General features: G+C 40.7%; 1 protein-coding gene across 2 annotated transcripts in view; it reads left to right on the plus strand.

Moving 5' to 3' along the window:
* The window catches only part of oma1 (OMA1 zinc metallopeptidase), a 77,199-nt gene extending 67,831 nt beyond the window's left edge, over positions 1–9,368 (plus strand). The window contains exon 12 of one of the 2 annotated variants that reach the window (XR_001761816.2): positions 7,846–9,368. The gene's annotated coding sequence lies outside the window, so the exon portion shown is untranslated. Of the gene's footprint in view, positions 1–2,740; positions 3,167–7,845 lie in introns of those variants that run through there. The other variant, XR_003048754.1, reaches the window with a different exon arrangement.
* The last annotated feature ends 1,827 nt before the right edge of the window (positions 9,369–11,195 follow it).

Raw genomic sequence — 11,195 nt, forward strand, 5'->3', positions numbered from 1 at the left:
TGTTGTTCTCTGAACCCTCTGAACTGAGATACATGGGGCCGTGACGCTGTCGAACATTTACTACACTACATCAAACACACCTACACTACACACTGCCAGCAATGGACAGAGCAGGCCTGTATCTGGGCTGTACCACACACTCCTTTAGATGGATGGATGGATGGATGGATGGATGGATGGATGGATGGATGGATGGATGGATGGATGGATGGATGGGGGATAAATAGATATACAATATATTCATGTCATATATCGTATATCATCACTATTTTAACATTCTTTATTTAAAATTTAAAATGCAGCAGAATCAGACATTGATTGTATTCAGACACAAACTGGCAGAGATATAAGTGGAATGTTTATTGTTTATTTTTGAAAGCTGTTCAAAATTGTGATTTTTTTTCAATTAATTATATTGTTTTGTTTTTGTTATTTTTGTTTGTCTAAATTATCTTTTGGATAATAATATTTCTAGATTAATTATTTTTTATGATCCGTGTTGGATGATTAGCATGGGCGAGGTAAAAAATTCCTAATTTTATAGATGAATGAACTGAAGCCATTATGAGCATTAACATAATGGAGGAGTTTTTTTTTCTTTTTGGGATATAATTGTATTAATTTCCAAGCATTACTGTCAACTGTCTGCACAGTTACTCATATCCCGCTACTGATCATGACTGAGTAGCTTGGTTGCACACAATTTAATTAAATGTAGCTTAATTAACATAAACAAGTCAGATGTGCCAGGTGATGCTTGAGCAGATAGTGGAGACTTCAGGAAGTTAAAAAAAACAGTATATTTCTGGTCCTCTGAACCACAAACTCAGATTCCACCTGACTGACGCCCACACGAAAAATATGACTTTAAAGAAGATGAGGTGTCTAGGAATAGTAATTGTGTTAACTCATCAAATTAGATTCCTGATGTAGCATATTCACCGGCATTTGCATAGACAGAACTTTTCTTTTTTAGCACATTTCCTGTTATTGAATCATTCAAGATTTACATTTATATTCTGACAGACCAGGAGGAGAAGAGAGAGAGAGAGAGAGAGAGAGAGACTTTTATTTTCACACAAACACTGTATTTACACTTTAGTCAAAAAACAACATTATCATAAAATGCTGCAAGAGCTGCTGGTTGTCACTCAACCAGCACAAAACAAGAGCAGTTTTAACTCACTCCAGGTCAATTTTCTTGAAAAAAAAAACTCTAACCAAACCTCTGTCGCTCTCTGTTTTTATATTGACATAAATGTACATTTTACAGTCAAGGAGCTGCCAGTTCTCTGCCTGCTCCCATAATAAAACCTGCTCTTTAAAAAACAAATTAAAGAGATTAAGTTTGAAACTTAATGTTGTCAAACAATATAACCTGCTCTTTAAAAAACAAATTAAAGGGATTAAGTTTGAAACTTAACTGTGTCACAACACAGTGAGGATAATAGTTGTTGTTTTTTTTTAAATTGGTCAACTGTCTACAGAAAAGAAAATCTAAAATCCTTCCATTGTCTGGTATAGAAAAAAGTCTTTTCTCTTTAAGGTGGCTGTTATACTACTTTACAGGTATTTGTCTCTCTGGGCAAAGTTAGTACTGTGGCAAACAGCCAGGGCAGCTTTTCAACAGAAAATGTACTTTTATAGAATAGTGTTGTGTGTGTGTGTGTTTACTTGCCACAGTACAGTGACAAGACACAAAATGGCAAATGAAAAACACTGGAAATATAGATCTTTTTGGAGGAAACCAAGTGAAACATGTAACGTGTGAGCCAATAAGGCTCCCTGTTTGTCTACAGCTGAGTCCTTACAACACAGAAAAAATGAAAAGGAGAGCTATAGTAGGAGAGTGGAGGAATAAAAGGGATTTGCAGTAGAGGCAGAAAATACTGCTCCCCTCTGTCTTTAAGCCACGCAATAATTTAAAGCCTTGGTCCTCTGAAGCCTTGGATTCACATTGACTGGTCATCTTAAATCAAATCAGGGTACTGAGCTGGTCACTGGTAAGTGTGTGTGGGTGTGTGGGTGTGTGAGTGTGTGTTGCTTCATACGCGCACACACATAGCCTGTGGTCTACTCTGAATTATTGACGCTGGAGAATAATTGATTGATTCACCTCAGGCCTATCAGCCCGTGTCTGAATGCACCAGCTCATATCACTGCACCTCCTCTTATTTCACTCCAACTCCATCACACACTGGCTCCTCGCTGTCATTCCCTCCTTTTCACAGCTGAGTTTTTGCATCTTCTCTAACCTGTAGCCTCACAAAATAGTTTTATAGATTTCTACAACAATTGCCTATAAAGCTAAGTGCACTTGTTACTGAGTTAAAAAATATAGAATTCCACTTGACGTATAAAAGAACTTCAGATCACACAGCAGGTAAAACCCTTAGTTTGTTTTATGGTCATTGAATGCAACACTGCTGCTGTCTCAACAGTAGGTTTACATGTTTAGAGCTCCACCGTTATTCTATATAATTATTTTTATTTTATTAAATGTACATTTATTCTTTCTTTTTTTTGTGGAATCGACAGAGTGTATTTTCAATTTTTATACCAGGTACAATAGTTAGTTTCACTCCAATTACAACAAGAGAGTACAGCCGCTACACACTGTTCATCAGTCAACATGGACGGCACATCCATTACAAACCATCATATTAAACAATTTTTCATTGCACAGTATTTTCCCTTTTTCCAGACAAATGTTCTTCACTTACTGTAATCTTGATCTAAGTTTCACAGATGCTGGTCCTTTTCTTCACCACTCCCTCCGTCTGCTCACCATAGAACCATGTCAGTCTTACCCATGACAAGCTGTGCAGCGTGTGATCAGTCACTGCTCTCCATAGCGCACTGGGACACGGATTCAATCAATAACATGATTCTGCTGGCAGGGGGGACGGCCATGACATACAACTGCTGCCCTGACACATGAACACATGCATGCACTAATAAGACACACACACACGTGCAGAGGTGCACACTCATGCTGGGCTGACACACAGCCCCACTGCTCTGATGGGGGTGGGGGGGTGATGGAAGGATGGATGGATGGATGGATGACAACACAGGTAGATAGATGACTGGGTGGATGAGGGAGGTAACAGAAGTAATAGAGGAGGTGAATGGAGCACATGCTATTACTGGATCACTGTCAGTGACGAGGGGCCGCACTATATCTGACTTCAGGGGCTGCTGGGAGCTGGACTCCATGATAAGTCTGGGTATGGATTTTTATGTGGTCCATAACTCAGTGTGTGTGTGTGTGTGGGGGGGTGGGGGGGTGGTACAGAGCAGGGTGCCGTACAGGTTTTACAGTTTAAAACTATGGAAGCTCACTGTACAAATCACACACTGAATCTCCTGGGAGTTTCTCTATCACTGCACGGTTCTCATGCCTTCACCGCAGCTAAAGCCTGACGTGGTGAACTGGAGCAGCTTCCATTATGGGCTGACCATCGTACGGGACCTACTGTATATTAGTGTTGTTTGCATTTTCCCAGTCAATACATGGCCTTATTCTTCCTTATTATTGGAAATACAATCTTCTCCTCACTTCAGCGTGCAATTCAAAAAGCTTATTATGTGGGCCCTGTGCCATTTAAACAGTTCCATTTGAAACTATAGAAACTCCCCAAGTACACAAGTGATAGTGTATCGCGCTGCAAACAGTACATTCTGACTCAGCGTTTTCTACGCTACAAATGCCAGGAAGCAAATCCCCAACTCCCTCTTTTCCATTCAAAAAGTGTGCACTTATTACTTGAATGCCTATCAGTGTGGTGAGTGTGAGGCACATGCTAAACTCAGGTGTGTTATGCAAATATGTGAACCTGGATTAGACAAATGGAAAAGTAAGGATAATGTAATCCTCTGTGTGGCACACTTCATTATCATATTCCCACTCTTCTAATCCCTCTGATTCAGCATCAGAGGAGGAGTGAGACACGTACTGTGGTGAGGCGGGCGGCAGGAGGGTGAGACGGAGGTACTGTACAGTACATCCCTAATACTATCTCCTCGCACACTCACAGCAGCTTTCCCCTCGGAATATGCTGACTCCACCAGAATACCTGCCAGCTAAATGGGAAGTCAGTTAACCTGCAAACATCACTTCTGGCTCTGTATGTGTGTGTAGGTTGGAGTGTGTGTGTGTACTGAATTACTGTGCAAGTTTACATTCATAAAAGGAGCCCACTGTGACCGTACGAGCAACTGACGTGAGTGTGCAAAATCTGCTGCATCGGGCTTTCATCATTCTGTTGACACATGGTTCACATGAGAGGTGACCATAGAAAAATATACAGGAATTCATGGAGGAAGAGCCGCTCCTTATATAAGCACTCCCTTACTACTGTATGTGTACTGTGAAAATATATGTATAATATATGTAAATGAAAATACAGTATAAATATATATATATGTATATATATATATATGTATATATATATATATATATATATACAGTATATATATACTGTATATGCTCTCCTGAGATTACATGACATAGTATTAGTATTTAGGCACTCAGCTTGTAAATACTGTAGATATGTGTATATATATATATTTAGGTGGCATATATATTTACATATAATCTCTGCTGGTTTTAGATTCAAATTTATTGTGGCACAGATATATATTTTAATGTTCTGTTTTTCACTGAAATAAAGCCCATAATCAGGTTGTCCTCGGGTGATGACCTTGTCAACAGGATACGGCCACACCTTCGTTTCAATTAGTTACTCTACAGTATATAAGAGAATGTTCACCCTCAAACCAGCTCCGCCTCTTTTCCTGGTTCAGGAATTCTCTTAGTGCTGTGAATCGTTCTGTCCGTTTCTCACAGGAAATCTATGGCAACTACAGCAAAATTCAGTCCAAAAATGGACTTGTTTAAATGTCCTGCTGGTCATATTTTGTTCCCCAGTGTCTCCCTTAAACACTCTTTTGTCTTTTCTTTGCTTGAACTCTCTTATTCATCCACTGTCTACCGCTTATTCCCTTTCGGGGTGGCGGAGTGCACTGGAGTCAATCCCATCTATGGGGCGGGGGCAGGGGCAGGGTACACCCTGGACAGTTCCCCTGTCCATCCACATATAGAGACATACAACCATTCACACCTGTGGTCAGTTTACAGGGTCCATCGACCTACTCCCCTGTGAAGTGTTAGCGCTATGGGAGGAAGCAGGAGAACCTGGAACAGAACCCACGCACACACAGGGAGAACACACCAACTCCATACAGAAAGATGAGGCCCCTCACACGACCCTCTTTTATTGGAGGATAAACAGGACTCCCCTGAATGATCGGCTGGTCCTGAGTGTTAGCTCGCTCTCTCCCTCCTAACTGTGACAATATGGAGGGGGAGAGAGGGAGGAAAAGTAGGAGTAATTGAGACAGACAGAGGGAACGAGAGACTACAGTACATGTCACCAGAGATAATTAGCAGAGCAGCTGTTTAAAAGGGGGGGAAGCCATAGCGTGACACTGCAGGAAAGAGCTGGGGGAATAATTAGCCGGTAACACCCGTCAAGACTTCACAGAGAAAAGATGTTGGTTCAACTTCTGCTCTTTTTATTTAAAGATAATCCGTCAATATTTTAAAATAACAGGTCATTCAGACTCTGATACAAACAGAATAGAGTCTAAAAATATTTTATTTTCTGATACAAACAGAATAGAGTCTAAAAAATATTTTATTTTCAAAATGTAATGATGATCAATGCTCAGTACCTTGGTACTGGTCTGTAGTAACGGGTGGTACTGGCTGACCAGTCCTTGGTTGGGGACCACTGGTATACAGTAGATGTGACTACTCCATAACAGACTAATACATGTTTCTGCAGTTGATTATTATTTGATTAAATATAAAAACGTTTAATTACTTAGGTCAAGAAACTCTGCTGCATGGACTTTACTGAATGCTTTTTAAGCTCCTGTGGGCCACACAAAACGGCTTGGCGGGGACGCATTTGGCCCGCGGGCCTTGAGTTTGACTCTCATGATCTAAAGCAAGCTGCAGGAACAAATAGTAACCAAAACTGTTTTCTATCAATGAATAGTTTTTCAGTAATCTGATGGTGACGGGGTTGGAAGAAACTCAGTACTAAACTAAACCCAGTAAATAATCAAATGAATCCATTGACTTTAGTGTCGGCCAACGGCTCACAGAGAGACGTTTAAACCTTGGTTATATTAGAAGGTCATTTTTTATAGTCCTAATTTGGTTTTCACAGTCATATCACAGGGTTTTATGTGGACTTATTTCTCTGTCGTCTCCCATCTACGCCGCTGACGTACTGTAATCCCCCCTTTGTAAAATAAAACGGCTAAAATTAAATTTATACACGTATATTTTAAATACACCCTGACACCTTTACAGTGGTAATAACCGTGTCCTCTGTGTGTGGCGGGATGGCTGTCATTCTACAGTGCAGGGAGTGATCCATGACAACCTACTGTAACTGCGCCGCAGCAAACAGACTTACAGAGGTTATTGTCATCCATCTCCATAAATACACAGTAAACTGGTTACTGTGCAGCTCGCCGTGGCCGTGTCGTATCCCCTGTGTCACTTCGCCTGTCTCGCACAAACTCTGTGTCCCTTAAAAAAAAGATTCTAAAATCTCATAACAGTGAAGTAAATAAAAAAATGGAAAGAGAGCATTTTTCTGCCTGATTTTAGGTTTGGGATAAAGTAAAAAAAGCACACATTTCAGAGCATTCTCCACCTTAATATTCAGATATATGTTACAGACACCACTTTTACATTTCTGTTTACTCCATACCCAGGAGTAACGTGGTGTAACGTGTCGTTCCAAGTAGACGTAGTGCAGAGTTCTGTGTTCTGTGTGTTTCAGTGATGTAAAACATTGTCAGCATATCATTAGGAACATGTTTTTATTGATAATGAATGTTTGTAGTTTCTATAGTAATGCCAACAGGAGGAGACATTGTGTGCATTTTGTAAAGAGTAACATGAAGAGTAACCTACGAAGTAACCTTCACAAGTAAATGCTGTACATTGTTGTGTACCACTGACAGAGACCAAAAGTACTTCACTGCTTATATAGTACTTACTCCTCATTTTTACATCACTGGTAACAGTAATGCCTGATGATGCAGGCTGCTGTGACCGCCCCATCCATTTCTTATTTACACTCTATGGTAAAAACAAAAACACAGTAAACACTCTGACATTAACAGGCACAATATTGTGTGTGTGTGTGTGAGAGAGAGTTTGTGTGTGTGTGTTGTCTGAACAGTTGCCAAATTACAAAGACGACTTGAAACATAAATTATAATTAAAAACACAGATCAAAGATAAAGAGGTTGAATAGAAAAACTATAACTAAAATATTAAAATGTTAAGGTACGTTTGGTCGAGGCAGTGGATCCCAACTTGATAATTCTTCACAGCTGAACATTTTCAGTTCAGTACAGCTGTGAATAGACTCCATGCTGTGTTGACTCCTCACTGAAGGAAGGCTGTCAAGCCTGTGAGGACTGTAGTAACTTTTCACTGCACTGAAGTACAGTATATACAGCTGCTCAGCTTAAGCTTAAGCCCTGAACCAAAAGGCTACATTTAACATTTTGCAGTTAAAGTTCTCAACTGCTGACTCAGCTGTTTTTTTTTCTTCTCCTGCCTCCTCCTCTGTGTGTGTAGGTTTGTTGCAGGTGTTTTTCCCACACGTTTGTCCTTTTGTCTTCGTCCAGGTTCCTTTAACACATTGTTACTCCAGCTGATCCTGTCTGAAATACTTTAACACCAACAAATACTGACAATATTTTAATCACAGACTCGTCATTACTTTCCCTTTTCCCTTTAACCTGCAGATCTGTAGGAGTTGTTGGGGTCGGTCGGTGTCCCATCGGCGTGTGACGTCTGTTATTGTGCACAGGTGACGCTGTGGGATTGATTATATTCCCAGAGTTCCGAGTCAGTAGTGAGGTGGGTCATAAATATACAGGAGCATCTGTTCAAGTGAATACACGTACACACACACACACACACACAGACACACACACGGGCAGAGATGTTCACGGACATTCCAGGCAACCGGAAGGGTGTCGGCGTTTTTCTCCCCTGACAAAGCTGACACCTCCTGGTGGGAGTCTGCATCATTATGGCAACTGGGACAGTCACATTTGCATATTCATGAATACTAATGAATGTGCCGGATTGGAAATTGAATGTTAAAACATTTTTTCCCTCCTCAGCCCATATGGTGGACAGTGCTTAGGGAGAGACTTGAGTTCACTTTGAATTAGTTTATGCATGTTGTTATTTGATGGATGAAGAGACCCAGAGTCTGAGGAGGAGGAGGACTTCTATGTTCTCTGAAGGAATTAAAAAATGTTGAGTGAAGGAAACAAAGGGTGGAGACGAAATACAACAAGAAGTTATTTTACTTTTGTTTTTGTTTAGAAACCATATCCTGAAGATTGTGCCTTGAAGAAAATCTGAAGAAACGAATTAGTTGCAAAGAAGCTTATTTTATGTTGCAGGTGTTTGTAGTGACAAAAATATGACTTTAATCATCAGTTTAGAGGGAAGTTGTTAAAACATAAGCTGCTCCACCGATATTTTCAGACGTGCAAGAAAGTTCTGACTCCATTTTAAACACAACAGTGAGCAAAAAGGCCTGTGTGTTTTGACAAAATGTCCGAGTATTGTGATTGTGAAATTCGTTGTTTTTTTCTGTTTGTCTGTTTAAACCTTATTTTACCCTTCATTATTCACTATGTGATGTCGTCATTGAGCAAAATCCTGATTGTTTTGACCTTTCTGATTCCTTGAGACTCTGTTACTCCCCCTAGTGGTCGCTCGTACTGAGCTCGTGTTTCAAGCTCAAGCGTGTGCTAACGAGGTCAAACTCTCAGTTCTTTTCGATCGCAATAATACTTTAAATACTTCAATAATTGTAAAATGTTGTCACGGCTCCCTAACGTGTCCCTGCCACTATTCCAAGATGAAGATTGTAAAAACACGCAGACGCACACAGGTTTCCCCAGAGACAGTTACTCCACAAGCAGCAGACGTTTACAAGTGTTTCTTCTCATCAACCCCCTCCTCTGAGCGCCGCACCATTAGTAAAGCAGGGATACAGGTTAAGTTGTGTGAAATGACTGTGACAACACATGCAAATTAGTCACAGCCCTCCCACAATCCAACCTGTCAATCTGAGAGCCTCTCTATCAGTGTGCCAATGTCCTGTTATTCCCTGATCAAATCAGGGTGAAGTGGAGCTGCTCCAGGCTGGAGTTCAACCAATCACAGCTGCAGCGTGTACTTTGTTGTTTACCTTTAAATGGAAGTAGATTTATGAATACGTTGTTGTTGACATTTTTACTTGACAGTTCAACCACCAACAATTAATTTCCTCTTTGATTTCCCTGTACAGTTCTGGGAGTGTTCTTATTTTGTTGCTTGTTCAGAGACAAGAGAGTTCCATGGAGTGATTAAGATTTTTTAAATTCACAACGGAGACCAGGGCCAAATATAATTACATTGCGGGCCAGATTTAGCCCCCGGGCCCAAGTTTGACTCTTGTGGTCTAAGTCTTACTTACCCAGTGCGGTGCATGCTCCCCTAGAGGGCGTCTTTCCACAACAAAGACTTTTTTGAAAGATGTGTTGACTTGAGGGTGTGATAACCTGTTTGGGATACAGAAGGGAGTGTACGGCCCAAGAACATGTGGGAACCTCTGTTCTAAACCATGTACTGCATGACTGTCCCATCAGTATTTGCAGCTACACATGCAGCTACTGTAACTCACTCATCATTGTCTCCATATAATTGTCAGTTTGAAAACATCTTCTGTCTTATTTACAGTTGTTGCCGTCGCTCTGCTGACATCACATGTCACTTTAATTTGTCTCGCAATCACTGAGAAGAGGAATATGTTGTTTTCCTTTCACAAGTAGTCGGTTTGAAAAAAATAAGTGTGAAGGACCTTCAGTTACCAGGATTATTGGCGTTCCCCACAGACAGGAAGTTTGGACTAAAACAGAGTGTGATGTTACACCTATTATCAAACGTGTCCCAGTACACAGTGTGGGTTCAGGCTCGTGGCACTTGGTGGAGGAACACGTTAGTACTGTACATGTGGAGAAACAAGCAGCCACGGTGAATCTGTGAAGATAAGAACACAGAAACATGACCAGCCTCTCTCATTTACCAGTTTGATGTTTGTCATGTTATCGACTTCATAATCACAACACAGCTAATGAATACAGACTATGCATTATCCTGCCCCGTTACTTTTTCTTGTTTCCGCCAAATGTACATGCATGCACAAATATAATAAGAAGCAAACAAACACTCTGACGTCTTCATTGAATATGTATGTTATGCAAAGGCATGGAGGATGAAGAATGTTCCGGTACACGTTATTATAACTGTGTCTAACAGTCAGTGAGAATTAAAGTAGCACACGGAAGTGAGCGAAAAAGAGATTGCAGAAAATAAGGCGGCGAGGTCGTCTGGATTTGGTAGCGGCACACACCGTGTCCTGAATCTTTCTTTCTTGGATTTCACTTCACCTCACCTACTCCCTGTGGGATACGCTTTTCATTTTCTTCTTTTCTTTTTATGTGTCTCAGCAGAGATAATGAGCTAATATGATGAAACCCAACAGTGCCCACGGCACCAGGGTCCGCGATTTCCAAAACCAAAATGGCCGAGAGTGCTGCGGATAGAAGACTCTAACAGTTTACAGCGCGGTTGTGTCATCTTCGCTAATGGCTCTCGGCACTTGGTATAGAACCAACTTTGAGCCTTCAGTCTCCCTCTACCTCACACTCTCAGTGCCTCTCATTAAATCATTTCAAGAGGCTAAGTGCTAAAAAAGCTAAGCCAGCTCCAGCAGACTGAACTGAAGTCAGGCAGGATATAGAAAAAAGATGCCTTGATTTAAATGGCGATGGTTTTACGCCGCTCTTCTCTGTTACCAAGCAACCAGCTGAAAAGTCCTGAGTCACTGAGTTTTCCTGGAAAAAACTCAACCCTTACCATGTTTAATGATACAGGTCGTCCTTTAACATTATGTTGACGAGTTAGTATTTGTTAAGCCAGGAATCAGAAATTTAAAATTGCACTATTTTTCATAAATACATTTTTTTTACTGTATGTCTTTCCAGGTTTTAGGCCAGGAATCAGAAATTTAAAATTGCACCATTTTTCA

This window comes from Cynoglossus semilaevis, chromosome 2 (genome assembly GCF_000523025.1).
Source record: "Cynoglossus semilaevis isolate Cse_v1.0 chromosome 2, Cse_v1.0, whole genome shotgun sequence".
NCBI lineage: Eukaryota > Metazoa > Chordata > Actinopteri > Pleuronectiformes > Cynoglossidae > Cynoglossus > Cynoglossus semilaevis.